The 13,859-nt window shown below is 41.0% G+C and overlaps 1 long non-coding RNA gene across 1 annotated transcript in view; it reads left to right on the top strand.

Annotated features, from left to right (window-relative positions):
• LOC110348846 (uncharacterized) overlaps nucleotides 1–13,859 on the top strand; it is a 47,127-nt gene that overhangs the window by 11,819 nt on the left and 21,449 nt on the right. The gene's annotated exons all lie outside the window — the stretch shown is intronic.

The raw sequence follows: 13,859 nt of genomic DNA on the forward strand, positions 1-13,859 counted from the left end.
TCAGAAGAGGGAGAGCTGGGTCAAATGGAACTTCCAATCCTAATAGTAGGAGTTATCTCCATATTGATTTCCACAGTGGTTGTACCATTTTGCACTCCCACCAACAATGGAGAAGGCTTCCTTTCTCCCCATAACTCTGCCAGCATTTGTTATTGGTTGATGTCTTAATAGCAGCCATTCTTACTGGGGTGAGGTGGAATCCCAGCATTGTTTTCATCTGCATCTCTTGAATGACCAGTGAAGTTGAACATTTTTTCATATATTTATTTGCTGCTTTTAGTTCTTTGTCTGAGAAAATGTCTGTTCACTTCAGATGCCCATTTTTGAATTGGGTCTTTATATTTGGGGGGCACAATTTTTTTTGAGTTCTTTATATATTCTAGATAGTAGACCTTGTCTGAGAAACAGCTGGTAAAAATTTTTTCCCCACATCATAGGTTGTTCCTTAGCTCTGTTGGTGGTTTCTCTTGAAGTGGAGAAGCTTTTTAATGAGATGAGATAACAGTTGTTGATTCTTTGTGGTAGTTCCCGTGCTACTGAGGATTTGTTCATAAAGTTTTTTCCTATGCCAGTGTCTTCAGGAGTTCTACCTAACTTATCTTCCAGCAAGTTTAGTGTTTCTGTTTTAATATTTAGATCTTTAATCCACTTCAATTTTAGTTTAGTGCCTGGTGAAAGATAGGTGTCTAGTTTTAATCTTTGGCCAGTTGAAATCCAGTTTCTCCAAAATCATTTATTAAATAGGCTATCTTTCCTCCAGTAAGGATGGTTGGCTCCTTTGCCAAAGATGAGGTAGCTGAGTATGTCTGGAGTTGTTTCTGTATCTTCTAGTCCATTCCACTGGTACTTGCGTCTGTTTCTTTGCCAGTACCATGCTGTTTTTATCACAGTGGCTTTGTAGTATAGTTTCAAGTTGGGGATTGTGATACCCCTTGCCATGTCTCTGTTGCCTAGAATTGCTTTTGCTATTGTAGGTCCCTTCTGGTTCCAAATGAGTTTTTCTATTTTTTCTCTAGTTCTGTGAAATGTATTGTTGGGATTTCAATTGGGATTGCATTGAATCTGTATAGAAATTTTGGAAGTATGACTATTTTCACTATATTGGTTCTTCCTACCCAGGAACAAGGTATGTCTTTCCATTTTCTTATATCCTCTTTGATCTCTTTTTTCAGAGTGTTGTAGTTCTCAATGTAGAGGTCTTTTGCTTCCTTGGTTAGATTAATTCCTAGATATTTCATTTTTTTGGATGCTATTGTGAAAAGGATTGTTTCTCTAATTTCCCTCTCAGTGAGTCTGTTATTTGTGTACAAGAAGGCTATTGATTTTTGAGTGTTTATCTTGTATCCAACTACTCTACTGTATCTGTCAATTAAGTCTAGAAGTCTTTTGGCAAAGGTTTTTGTGTCTTCAATGTAGAGTATCATATCATCAGCAAATAATGACAGTTTAACTTCTTCCTTTCCTATCTTTATTCCTTTTATTTCTTTCTCTTGTCTAATTGCTGTGGCTTATGTTTCCAAAACTATATTGAACAGGAATGGTGATAGTGGACATTCTTGTTTTTTTCCTGATTTTTAGCATGAAGATTTTCAGTTTTTGACCATTTAATATGATGTTGGCTGTTGGTTTTTTCATAGACAGCCTTTATCAAGTTGAGATAAAGACCCTCTATTCTAATTTTCTGCAGGGTTTTTATCATGAATGGGTGTTGAATTTTATTGAATTCTTTTTCTGCATCTATTGTGATAATCATATGGTTTTTGTCCTTGGCTCTGTTAATATAGTGTATTACATTTATTGATTTATGTATGTTGAACCATCCTTGCATCTGTGGGATAAATTCGACTTGGTCAGGGTGTATGATCTTCTTGATGACACTCTCTATTCTGTTTGCCAGTATCTTGTTGAGGATTTTTGGATCTATGTTCATTAGGGAGATTGGCCTGTAGTTCTCTTTTTGGGTTGGGTCTTTCCCTGGTTTTGGAATCAAAGTAACACTTGCTTCCAGGAATGAATTTGGGAGTATTGTTTCCCTTTCAATTTCATTGAAGAGTTTGAAGAGTAGTGGCAATAGTTCTTCTCTAAATGTCTTGTAGAATTCAGCAGTGAAGCCATCAGGACCTGGGCTTTTCTTCGATGGTAAATTTTTAATTACATTTTTAATTTCACTGATTGTAATTGGGGTCTTTAGAGGTTTTGTTTGTTTGTTTGTTTTGGGGGGGGGGTTGGTACCAGGGATCGAACTCGGGACCTTGTGTTTGCGAGGCAGGCGCCATAACCACTGAGCTAAATCCTTGGCATGGTCTTTAGAGTTTTTATATCTTCATTCAACTTTGGTAATTCATATGTATCTAGAAATCTGTCCATTTCTTCTGTGTTTTGCATTTTATTAGAGTACAGGTTCTCAAAGTAGGTATTGATGATCCTCTGGATTTCTTCTGGATCTATTGTGACTTCACCTTTTTCATTCCTAATTGCATGGATTGGAGCCTTTTCTTTCCTTTTTTGCTAAAGTTGGATAAAGGTTTATTGATTTTACCTATTCTTTCAAAAAACCAACTCTTCGATTTATTGATTTTTTTGTATCATTCTTAGTCTCCATTGCATTGATTTCTGCTCTGATTTTATAATTTCCTCCTTTGTATGAGCTTTGGATTTGTCTTGCTCTTCTTTTTCTAGGAGCTTAAGATTCAGCATTAAGTTGTTTATTTGAGCTCGCTCTGTTTTCCTAGTGTAGGCATTCACTGCTATGAATTTCCCTCATAGAATTGCTTTTATTGTGTCCCATAGATTCCTGTATGTTGTACTGGAATTATCATTTAATTGCAAAAACTGTAATTTATTCTTTAATTTCTTCTGTGACCCATTGATTGTTCAGGAGAGTGTTATTCAATTTCCATGTGTTTGTGAACTTCTTGTGGTTTCTTATGCTATTGATCTCCAGTTTAATTGCACTATGGTCTGATAATATACATGGGATAACTTCTATTTCTTTGCATTTACTTAAACATGTTCTATGAATTAGTATGTGGTCTATTTGGAGAATGATCCATGTGCAGCTGAAAAGAATGTATATTCTGATTTTGTGAGGTGGAACACTCTGTAGACATCTATTAAGTCCATTTGTTCAAAAGCTTGGTTGAGTTCTAGTATTTCATTGTTGATTTTTTGTCTAGATGATCTGTCTATTTGTGACAGTGGGGTATTGAGATCCCCCACTACAATTGTATTAGTGCTTATTTGATTTTTCATGTCCCTTAATATTTGTTTTGTATAGTTGGGGGCATTAGTATTTGGTGCATGTATATTTATGATTGTCATCTCTTCCTCTTGGATTGTTCCCTTTACAAGGATGTAGTGACTTTCTTTGTCTCTCTTAATTAGGTTTGGTTTGAAATTTACTTTGTCTGTAAATAAGATTGCTACCCCTGCTTTTTTCCAGGTTCCTGTCATGTGGAAAACTGTTTTCCATCCTTTTACTTTCAGTCTATGAGTTTCTTTTTGAACTGGGTACATTTCTTGTATACAGCATATTGTTCGATTTTGCTTCTTAATCCATTCTGGCAGTCTGTTTCTTTTGATTGGTGAGTTGAGGCCATTAACATTGATGGTATAAGGGGCCGGGGATTTAGCTCAGTGGTTCCCGCACCTGCCTCACAAGTGCAAGGTCCCAAATTCAATCCCTGGTACCAAAAACAAAAAACAAAAAACATTGATGGTATAACTGATATGTATTGACTTATCATAGTCATGTTATTTTCCTGTTGTTGGCTCTTTTTTATTTTTTCTCCCTCTCCTTTTAATTTCTTGCCTTGCCTGATGGATTTGCTCTTTTGGGCCTCATGGAGTTGAGACCTTCATTGTCTTTTTCTAGGATATTGTTTAGAATTGTTTGGAGCACTAGTTTGGTATTCATGAAGTTTCTCAGGTGTTCTTTGTCATGGAAGTATCTTATTTCCCCATCAATTTTGAAAGATGGTTTTGCAGGATACATCAGTCTAGGTTGGAGGTTGTTTTCTTTTAGGGCTTGAAATACCTCACCCCAGGCTCTTCTTGATTTGAGGATTTGTGTTGAAAAGTCTGTTATGATTCTCATGGGCATTCCTTTGCATGTGATTTATTTCTTTTCTCTAACTGCTTGTAGTTTGTTCTCCTGTTGGGTTTCCGGGATCTTGATTATTATATGTCTAGGTGTAGATTTCTTTTGATCAAGGCTAGTTGGAGTGCTATATGCCTCACTTATCTGTATGTCAAATTCTTTTGCTCTGTTTGGGAAGTTTTCATTAATTCTGTGAACAGTTTTTTTTTTTTATGTCATTTGTACTTTCTCCTGCTTTTTCATGGACTATCAGTCTTATATTATTCTTCTTTGCATCATCTAGGAGCTGTTGGATTGATTTCTCATGGTCCCTCACTAGTTTTAAGAGGCCTCTATTTTCATGGTCAATGACCACTATCCAGTCTTCTATATTTGATATTCTGTCTTCAGATTGGCTCAGTCTGCTGCGAATACTTTCAATAGAGTTTTTAATCTCCTGGTTGTCTGTTTGAATCTGTTTCATGGATTCCATCTTTTTCCTATGTTGTGTGTTCATGATATCCATTTCTTTCCTACTGGGCATTCATGGCTTTCATCATAGTCCTGAACTCATCTATTGTTTTAATCTGTTTCTGTTCAAGAGTCTCTAATCATGTCTTTCATTCTGCTCACCATCTCTGTGGTTATCTGGGAAATTATTTCTGTTTTGAACTTTTCTAGAGCCTCATTCATCTGTTTTGTTACTTCCTGTGCTAACAGTTCAGGGTGTCCAGGTGGTTGATTATCAGACTTTTCTACCTTGTTTCCCCCAGAGTTTGCCTTTGGTGAGCTGGAAGTCTGGGATTGAGCCTTGCTTAAATGGCTTCTCATTTCTATTTTTATTGTTGGTACTGTCCTTGCTTTAGTTCCTGGCTTGATACTTTAATATTGGTTATTGTAGGTATCTTTGTTGCTTGTATTTAGAACCCTTATGGAATGATTGCTTCTCAGAAGTTTCTTCTTAAGATTTTGAGTCTCTAATGACTCTGAGGCAATCTCATTTTCATTATACCAGAAGGATAACTGATTAGATCAATGACAACACCTTAGCCCAAGTGATACAATCAGCAATAATAATATAAAGTTCAGCTTGGAAAATAACAATTTGTGATAGTTATTAATCTATCATCTTTAACTGTGTGAATTAAATCAAAATTGAGGACCAGCCCAAAACATGTTTATAGTGAACAGACTCTTCACTATAGCAACTTTACCCTTCGGGAAGGGGAGTTAGAAGGAGTTGGGGAGGGAGGGATAGGTAGAAGGAAAAGGAAAGGTAAGAAGTGAGGCCAAAGGACACAGGAAAATCACACAAACTCTAGGGAACTGTTGAAGACAAGAGAAAAAGACAGAATGAAAGAACAAAGATAAGAACAGATCAACCTATCAGCAATAGGAAAGCTAGAAACTGTATTGAAACTAATGACAATTAAGAGAAGGAAAAAGTGAGAAGCAAAGAAAAAAAGAAGAAATCCAAATTAGGGCAGGAACAGGAACAAAAAGGGGGATGAAGAACATTGTGCGAGAGCAAGAGAATGAAAGAGTGAGAGAAAGAGAGAAAGAAAAGAAAAAAAGAAAAGAAAAAAATTTAAAAAGAGTAGAAAAAACAAATAAAAATTAAAAATGAGAGAAAAAATAATTTTATAAATAAAAAATAAAAATGAAGGGCCTCCTTCAGGTTATGTCTCTGCTGTCACAATAGACAACATGGGCCACAGTGTGCAGGTCTAAGTCAATTAGTCCCACTCAGCAAGGCAGTAGCAGACCCTTGAGATTCAGGCTGATTTCTGGCTGCAAGGCCCAAGTTGAGCTCTCTGACCTCCTGCAGGGTTGAACTCTGCAAAGTTCTACTGCAGGTTCCAGCTGCCCTTCTCCTGAAGATAGTCCAGGTTCAGATGGGAGGTGGTGATCCCTCCAATTTAACCAACTATGGTGATCTGGGTGTGCCTTTATTGCAGAGACTCTCTTCACTTTTCCAGGCCTTCAGTTTTCATCAAGGAGCCTGAGAGAGGCTCTCGTTCTGTTGTTCACTTCTGCTCCATCTTCTGGAGCTCAGGACAATGGCCTTTATGACCCCCTGTGCCTCTGGGTGTGGATCCATGTACAGGCGCAACTAGGAGGCTGGGGGGCGGTGCACTGGGCTGGTGCTGCAGGCGCTCCACTCCTCACTGGTCCACCCCTAGCTGGGAGGCCAGGAAACTGGGTGGTGTTGCCTGGATGGCTCCAGGTAGTTCCCTATTTTTTTATTAGTACATCTTTGTCATATATATTGATAACATTGATTGTAAAGAATTTGTACCTGTACATAATGTATCTTAATTCTTTTTTTCCCCACTCCCCTCCCCTCCCTTCTTCTTCCCCTGAATCTCACTTCTAACATGTTTCATTTGGTCTTAGGCAAAGTGATTTCTCCTCTTGGACTCTTAGTTGTCTCCCTTATAATGCAGGGGTAATTAACCACTGCAAAGATGATGGTGGGAGTTAAATAAGATCCTCAGAAGGAAGGTCATAAGAGAACTCAAATGAGTGAGGGCCACAATGAGACTGTCAGGCCTGATTGACTTTTGCCTGGGCTCAGAGACACTCACTTCAACCCCCAGCAAGCCTTCTGCATGTGATTGTTTCTAGCAAGAACCAAGCACTGGATCTGGCAGGAGACCGGAAGTCTTGGAATCCTGAACAAGTGGAGAACACTCTCAAATGGAGAACACTGCTCCAGAGAGTCACATACTCAGCTAGTTCTGCAGCATATTAGTCTTAATTGGGGGTTGGAGCTGCTCAAGCCCAAGCAGTCCTCCTTCCTGTTCCTGTAACCAACAAATGTACCCCTGAACTCACTGTCTTTATGATATACCGCAGTCTGTCTCCAAACCTGACCAAACAGGGGTGCCCTGTAGGGAATCACAGCCCAGGTACCTTGAACTCTAACCCTAATATAGTCATTATTTTAGAATGAGGAAATGACCCCCCAAGTCCCTCCAGGGGGCAAATGAGGCCTTAAACAACTACTGTACGTGGATCCTCATTTCCTGGCCTATTCCTGAATCCCTTCGCTCCCTTGGCCATTTACTTAGCGAATATTTTCTAGGGGCTACCAGAGATTATGTGACAATGGGAATAGGCAGATACCCTCACCTTCACACAATAACATTGGGGGGGACTTCATTGGCAGTTAATTATCTAATTAAAATTGTGCTGTGTGACTGGGTGTAGTGGTGTATGCCTGTGGTTCCCACTATTCAGGAGGCTGAGGCAGGAGGATCCAAATACAATGTCAGCTTGGGCAACATAGTGAGAACATGTCTCAAAATTTTTTTTTTTTAACAAAATTTATTTATTTATTTATTTATTTATTTATTTATTTATTTTTGTACGGGGGATCGAACTCAGGTCCTTGCGCTTGCACAGCAGGCAGTGAAACCACTGAGCTAAATCCCCAGTCTCAAAATTTAAAAAGAAAAAATTTTAAGGGGTAGGGGGGCTAAGGCCATAGGTAGAATTTGCCTAGCATGAAGGAGGCCCTGGAGTCTGTGTGGAGGAGCAGAATCTTTGTCCTGAGGACAATGGGAAGCCAGATTGGCCTTAAGCAGGGAAGTAACATGACCCTCTGACCTTGTGAAAGAGAATCTGGCTGCTGTCTGGATGATGACCTTCCCTCCCTTTAACATGGTCAAGAATAAAAACCAAAACAAACAATAGCCCTTGTGGGAGGAGGGGGAGGCTGGACATTGCTGGAAAAACTTTCCTTATAAACTGCTTTAAATAGAAATGAGAGGAAGCAAACAAATGATAGCCTGGTTCACCCAGGCCTTAATTTCTTTAAATAAGAGTGCTGCACAACATCAGACAAGAGCGTTTCCATGCTTGAAGCCTTGAAGAGCAATGTCTGTTTTTCCTTCTCCCCTTAAGGGCCTAGGAAGGGGTGGACTATGGAAATCAAAGCCACATGCAAATGCTACCTTGTTGGGTCAATGGGCCAAGGACCAAAGTTTTCCAGGGGGGTCAGAGTGTGGGCTGGGGCTGTTTGTGGGCATCTAACCTCTCTCCTAAGCTGGCTGCTCTCTGTAACTCCATCAGACCGGTTGTCATCCGTGTGGACATGGAGCGCATGATCAGGAAACTTCCCCTGCCAAACCCTTGCTCAAGAAATGTTGCTACAACTAACAGTCCACTTGGGAGTCTTTGTAAATCTTCTGATCATGCTTACAATCGAGAAATGTGCAAGAGACAAAGTGATTTCCCAAAACTCTGGAATTCTAATATAGATACCATAGACAATTTAGCTCAAAGAGCCTTCATCTGCTGGTTGTGATTTTTTCCTATCTAAAAGTGGGGTGGGATGTAGTTGTCCATCACCAGCACTGAAACTGGGGGAGATTTTCATCTGATCAAATTAGATCACTTCATTGCAGCCTGCACCTCCAAGAAGGGAAGAGTTGCATTTGTTATCATTGTATATCAATTTGACCACACACTTGCAGCTTAGAACAACACATGTATCACCTCAGAGTTGCTGTGGGTCAAGAGTCTGGGCATGGCTTCACCAAGTCCCTTTTGCAGGGTCTCATGAGACTACAGTTAAGTGTCAGCTGGGGCTCTAGTCTCAGGCTGCTGGGATGAATCTGCTCCGAAGCAGATGTGATGTTGCAGTAATGTAGTTCTTGTGGCCTGTTAGGTTTAGAGCCCTGTGCTCTTGCTGACTATTGGCCAGAGGCTGATCTCAGCTCTAGAAGTCGCATTCACATTCTTGCCCCCTAGGCCTACCCAACATGATTACTTAATTCATCAAAGCATCTCAAGACAAGTGCACCCAAATATGAAGTGCAGCCCTGTGATTTATTATCTCCATGAACTTGATCCAAGGCAGATGGAGATGCGAAGCCGGCATCCTGTCTGAAGCTCTCAAATGCAAAACACAGTCCTCTTGTGCATCTGCTGTCTCTTTACAGTTTACATGATCCTGCCCACAATGTCCCACCTAGTACCTTGCAGTCTGCAATGTGGTTCTTCTCATTTGTTGTGATGACATTTGGTTGACTGAGGGGAGGGGTAGTCTGGCTCCCATATTCAGACCCTAGCACCCCTTGCTAGAAAGACCCCATTGCTGGTTTTCCTTCAAGGATGTACAAACTATCTCATGCTCTGTAGTCACTTAATATAAGTGGCAGATGTTCCCTCCATATCCTGCTGATGTTGCCAGGCACTAAAATGATGGGTCTCCATGCTGCTGGTCTCAGAGTGAGACCTTTGGCAGAGGGCTCTTTCCCCTCCTCCACATTCATCTACTCATTTCCACTCTATTATTAGGCTTTTTTCAGGTTTTTTCTTTTACTCTCCATCTCAGCTCACTGTAAATGGCAGCAATTATCCCTTCCTAGAAAATGTGACTGCTGCAGTCCTTAGAAAGTGAGCCCTATGATGCCACAGAAGTAGCCCACACAGGCCTGTGGCACTGCTGAACTCACCCTGGAAACACTGTGACACTTTCCACTCAGTTTTGGGAATCATAAGTGACTTTCTTGTGATTAAATTCCATTTAATTTCCTTCCAAGACCCCTAAATTGCAGGAAGATAAGCCCTAGATAATACTTTTCACCCGGAGACTCAAGGCCAATTGGTAGGTCATGGAATACACATATGCAAGTTACATTTTTAAATAATGAAGGAAAAGAGACCAGAATAAAATTCCTAAAAGTGAGTCAAGCACATTAGTAAGTTTTAAGTATTATTTTTGTGAGACATTTTTAAAAGCTGTGTGTGTGTGTGTGTGTGTGTGTGTGTGTGTGTGTGTGTGTGTGTGCTGGGCTGCTTGCAAAATGCTTTTTCTGGGGATTGAACCCAGGACCTTCACAATGGGCTACAACTCCAGCCATTTTAAAAGTATTTTATTTTGAGACAGGGTCTGAGTTGCTAAGTTGCCCAGGCTGAACTCAACCTTGCAGTCCTCCTGCCTCAGCCTCCTAGTGAGATTATGTACATTTACTGCACCCAGCTACTAAAGCAAAAAGCATACCCATATCTTAGTCACTGGAATGGTACATGAATATATTGACCTTACCCAAATGAACCACAGAATTGAGTTGCTAAAAAAAAGGTCAGTCCCTGATCCGAAGTGGCTCCAACCAAAATACAGCCACTCCATGAGAAACTCTTGTCTATCACAGCCTGAGGACTTGCCTCATCTAAATGTTCCTGAAATGTAGAAATGGAAAGGGTAGCCTCAATGATCAATGCCAGTAGTTTCCAATGACCTCAGGGTGCTTTGGGAGACGGGTGCACACTCAGCTCCTTGTAAGGCCAAGTGAGCACTGCATGGTGTGGGACAAAGCCCTTCACCTACTGGAACTTCTCATTTTTTGACTATGAAATGAGGAGTAAGTGGGGCTGGAAGGGCACATGCAGGTCAGAATCTTGCCTTTAAAAAATCTATATGTATTCCTATGATGGTTTATTCACACTAAGGAAACACGGTGCTTGTACCTGTGCTGTGTAAGATTGAAAGTTAGTATAAAAAGGGGGAGTTGGCTAGATCAGGATATCTCAGTGTTAGGAACTCATGCTTCTTTGTAATAAAATGTTAATGTGTGCTGGGCTGTGCCAACTTCCAGCAAACCAAGGATATCTAGCAGGAAAGAAGAGAAGAGAAAGGGAGGAAGGGAAGGAGGGGAGAGGGAAGGGGAAGAAGAGAATCAGTGGAAGTCAACATGAACAGTATGCCAAGGACTGGTGACCTCCCTGAGAATGTGGAGGAGGGATGACAATGTCACACATCACACAGCAGACCTGCCCCAGGACCTCTTTGAACCTCTCTGCCCTTTCCCCTGTTCCTTGAGCACAGGGACTGTTTCTTGTTCTCCACCCCACCCCACCCTGCCAGATAATTCTGTAACTCCTCACTCAGTTATGCCAGGAGCCCTGTCTCTCAGGCCTCCTTCCCCATGTAGTTCTGGATGAGAACTGCCCAAAATGAAGCTTGTGTGAAACCAGAGGAAACCACAGCCATTATGCTCTGAACAGGCCATTGGTGAGAAGTAGACTGGCAGTGACGTCAAGCCACATCCAGACATGCGGTACCAATCCACAGAGCCAATAACCATGGAGAGCCAACACATGTCAGCCTTTCATAGCACCCTGGCACCAGTGGGACACACAGCACTTCCAGATCCTCTGCAAGCTTTGTCTCACTTGCTCATGCCACTACCTGCCAGTGATTGCTGTCTGTCCTTAGTGTCCTTTTACAGACCTTCACTGCCCAGCTTCTCCCACAAATGGACATGCTCTGATTCCTATGATGTCATCCTTATTCCAAACACTCCACACTAGTGCTCTGCTTCCATAGCTGGCCCATCACAGACATGCCCAGTTTCTGCCCCACCAACTTCAAAAATAGCAGGTATAAGTAGAGGTCGGGGATGTCCATGAAGAGCTAGACCCTGTAGGATCTTAAGGCTTGGCTAAGGAGTGTGGACTGAATCCTGAGGGTAATTGGAAGCCATTGTATGCACTAGACAGGCACTGGGCATGATAATATTTTTTGTTTTTGTTTTTGTTTTTTAACTGTGAACAGAAAGAGTTCATGGTGAGGGAGCAAAGAGACTGTGGGGAGACCAGTGAAAGAGCTGTCACACATGTCCCGAAGTGTTTATTTTTGTCTATATAGATAGAGCAGTTGTTCAAATTGAAAGTTAAACTTTAATCAGGGCATGAAATGTAATCACTTTCTGACTAAATATTCACTATTTTTAGACGATGTCTCTTCAATGAAATGTGATGGTCACCTTGTTTCCCATCCAGAATCCAGCACAGAAATAAAAGTTTAAGAATGTCCCAACAAAGTGACAGCAAGATTTAGATCAATCAAATGACCTGGACAAGACAGACAAGTAACCTGGGGAGGGCAGATAAGCAGAGGCAGAGTAAAATACAGCTGCAGGCACAACCAGCTACCATGGCCATGAGGCTGATTCCTCTCCAACAAGGGGAATCAGGGGCTCAGATGAGGGGAAGAAAAGCAGAAAAAGTCCCTGCCCCTCTTGCCATCTAAGCACTGCCATCTCCATGCCACTTTGATGCTTTCCTGCTTCTTTCAACACATCAGGAAAAGGCATCTTGAATGCCAGATTCCAAAGCATCTTTCTGAAATGACAGTTCAACCTAACATTACCTTCCCCCAAATGAAATCTTTAAAAGAAGCACCTCCCAATTCCCATTTGCTAGAAAGAGACAAATGAAGGATAGGGAAGAGAAAGGTGGGTTTAGATCACATGTTCCGGCTGTCAGTTAAAATAAATCAAAGAGAGATATAGCAGCCTGAAGATTTGTTCTTTGGAATATATGCTTTGAGATTTGCATTCAATAACCACATCTGATTGAAAAGTTTCTCTCAAGTCTACAGGGGGGGACCGGATCTGAGCTAGCAAGAGTGAGGCACTGGGAAGTTACCCAACATTACAAAGAAAAATCATTTTCATTTCTTCTGAAATTGAGGGGATTATGTTTATTCCCATCTCTGAAGGAGGAAGTGAAAAGTAATGATGATGCTGAACTTCAAAGGCCTGGAGTCCTTTTGTTCCCCCAAGTGGATGCTCTCAGACTGCAATACTGGGGAACAGTTGGTGAGGGGAGCAGAAATTCTAGGAAAGACCCTGAAATATCAGTGGTTAAGAGGAAATGAAGTACGCTGCCTGCTGCGCAAGCACAAGGACCCGAGTTTGATCCCCGGTACCAAAAAAAAAAAAAAAGAGGAAATGAAGTGAAATGCACTACAAAATTTGTAATATTGTTTTATTATTTTTTAGATGCAGAATATAGTCCCAACCCCAACACACACACCATCCCTTTTTGAAATACTCTGTGAATAATTCCAGAAAAGAATTCCCAAGCAGCAGTTGCCCTGGGCTCCCTCCCACACTGCCCTCTCTCCCATAAATTCGCAGTCTTCCCATCAGGGCTACATTTCAAGTCCCTTCCATTCCCCATCCCTCTCCAAAGGACACTGCTGCCTCCATTTTGGTTCTAAGATTCTATTTTTTACTCAGTGCCAGCTGTGTGTTAGGCACTGTGCCAGGTGCTGGAGATACTGGGGACATCAGAATACGCAAGGGCTCTGCCCTTGATGAACTCTTACTTTTGCAGGAATTGGAGATAACAAGTGAATAAATAAAATGGTATTTTGTAAAGAATATTAGAAAGAGAGAGAGAGACTGTTACCTGGCTGTTCAGGAAAGGTCTCTCCAAGGATAAGTTGAGATTGGAGAGATACCAGAGAGAAGTCAGGAGAAGAGCATATATACAAAGACAGCAGCAAGTGCAAAGGTCCCAGGGCAGGAATGAACTTGAGAATTTAGTGTTTGGTGATGGTGGGGTGAGGCATGTATCTAATAAAGTCAGAGAGGTGGACAGGCCAGCGAATACAGGGCCTTATAGAATCTGTGTAGAGCAATGAGAGCCATGGAAGAGTTTGCCCTGGGGGAGGAAGGTCAGTATTTCCTTTATGGAGTATTCATCATCTTCTTGCCTAAGGTCTTCCAATAATTAGAGACTCTTGTTGGCTATCAAGATAAACAGACATTTCTATGTATAGATTACTATAAACATTTTAAGTTCAAGGGATTCACTGTGGGCCTCATACACTCCAAATTTTAGAACTAGAAGTAATCTCTGAAGATCATCTATTTTAATGGTGTTTAATATTTCATGATTAAAATGTTTTATTTAATTATAAAAGTGGTAGAGGTTGGCTCCACTGCAAATAGTTTGAGTATAAGTAATGATTCAACTA

This window comes from Heterocephalus glaber, unplaced genomic scaffold (genome assembly GCF_053883595.1).
Source record: "Heterocephalus glaber isolate CG9 unplaced genomic scaffold, H.glaber_assembly_v1.0 deba00001687, whole genome shotgun sequence".
In the NCBI taxonomy this organism is placed as follows: domain Eukaryota; kingdom Metazoa; phylum Chordata; class Mammalia; order Rodentia; family Bathyergidae; genus Heterocephalus; species Heterocephalus glaber.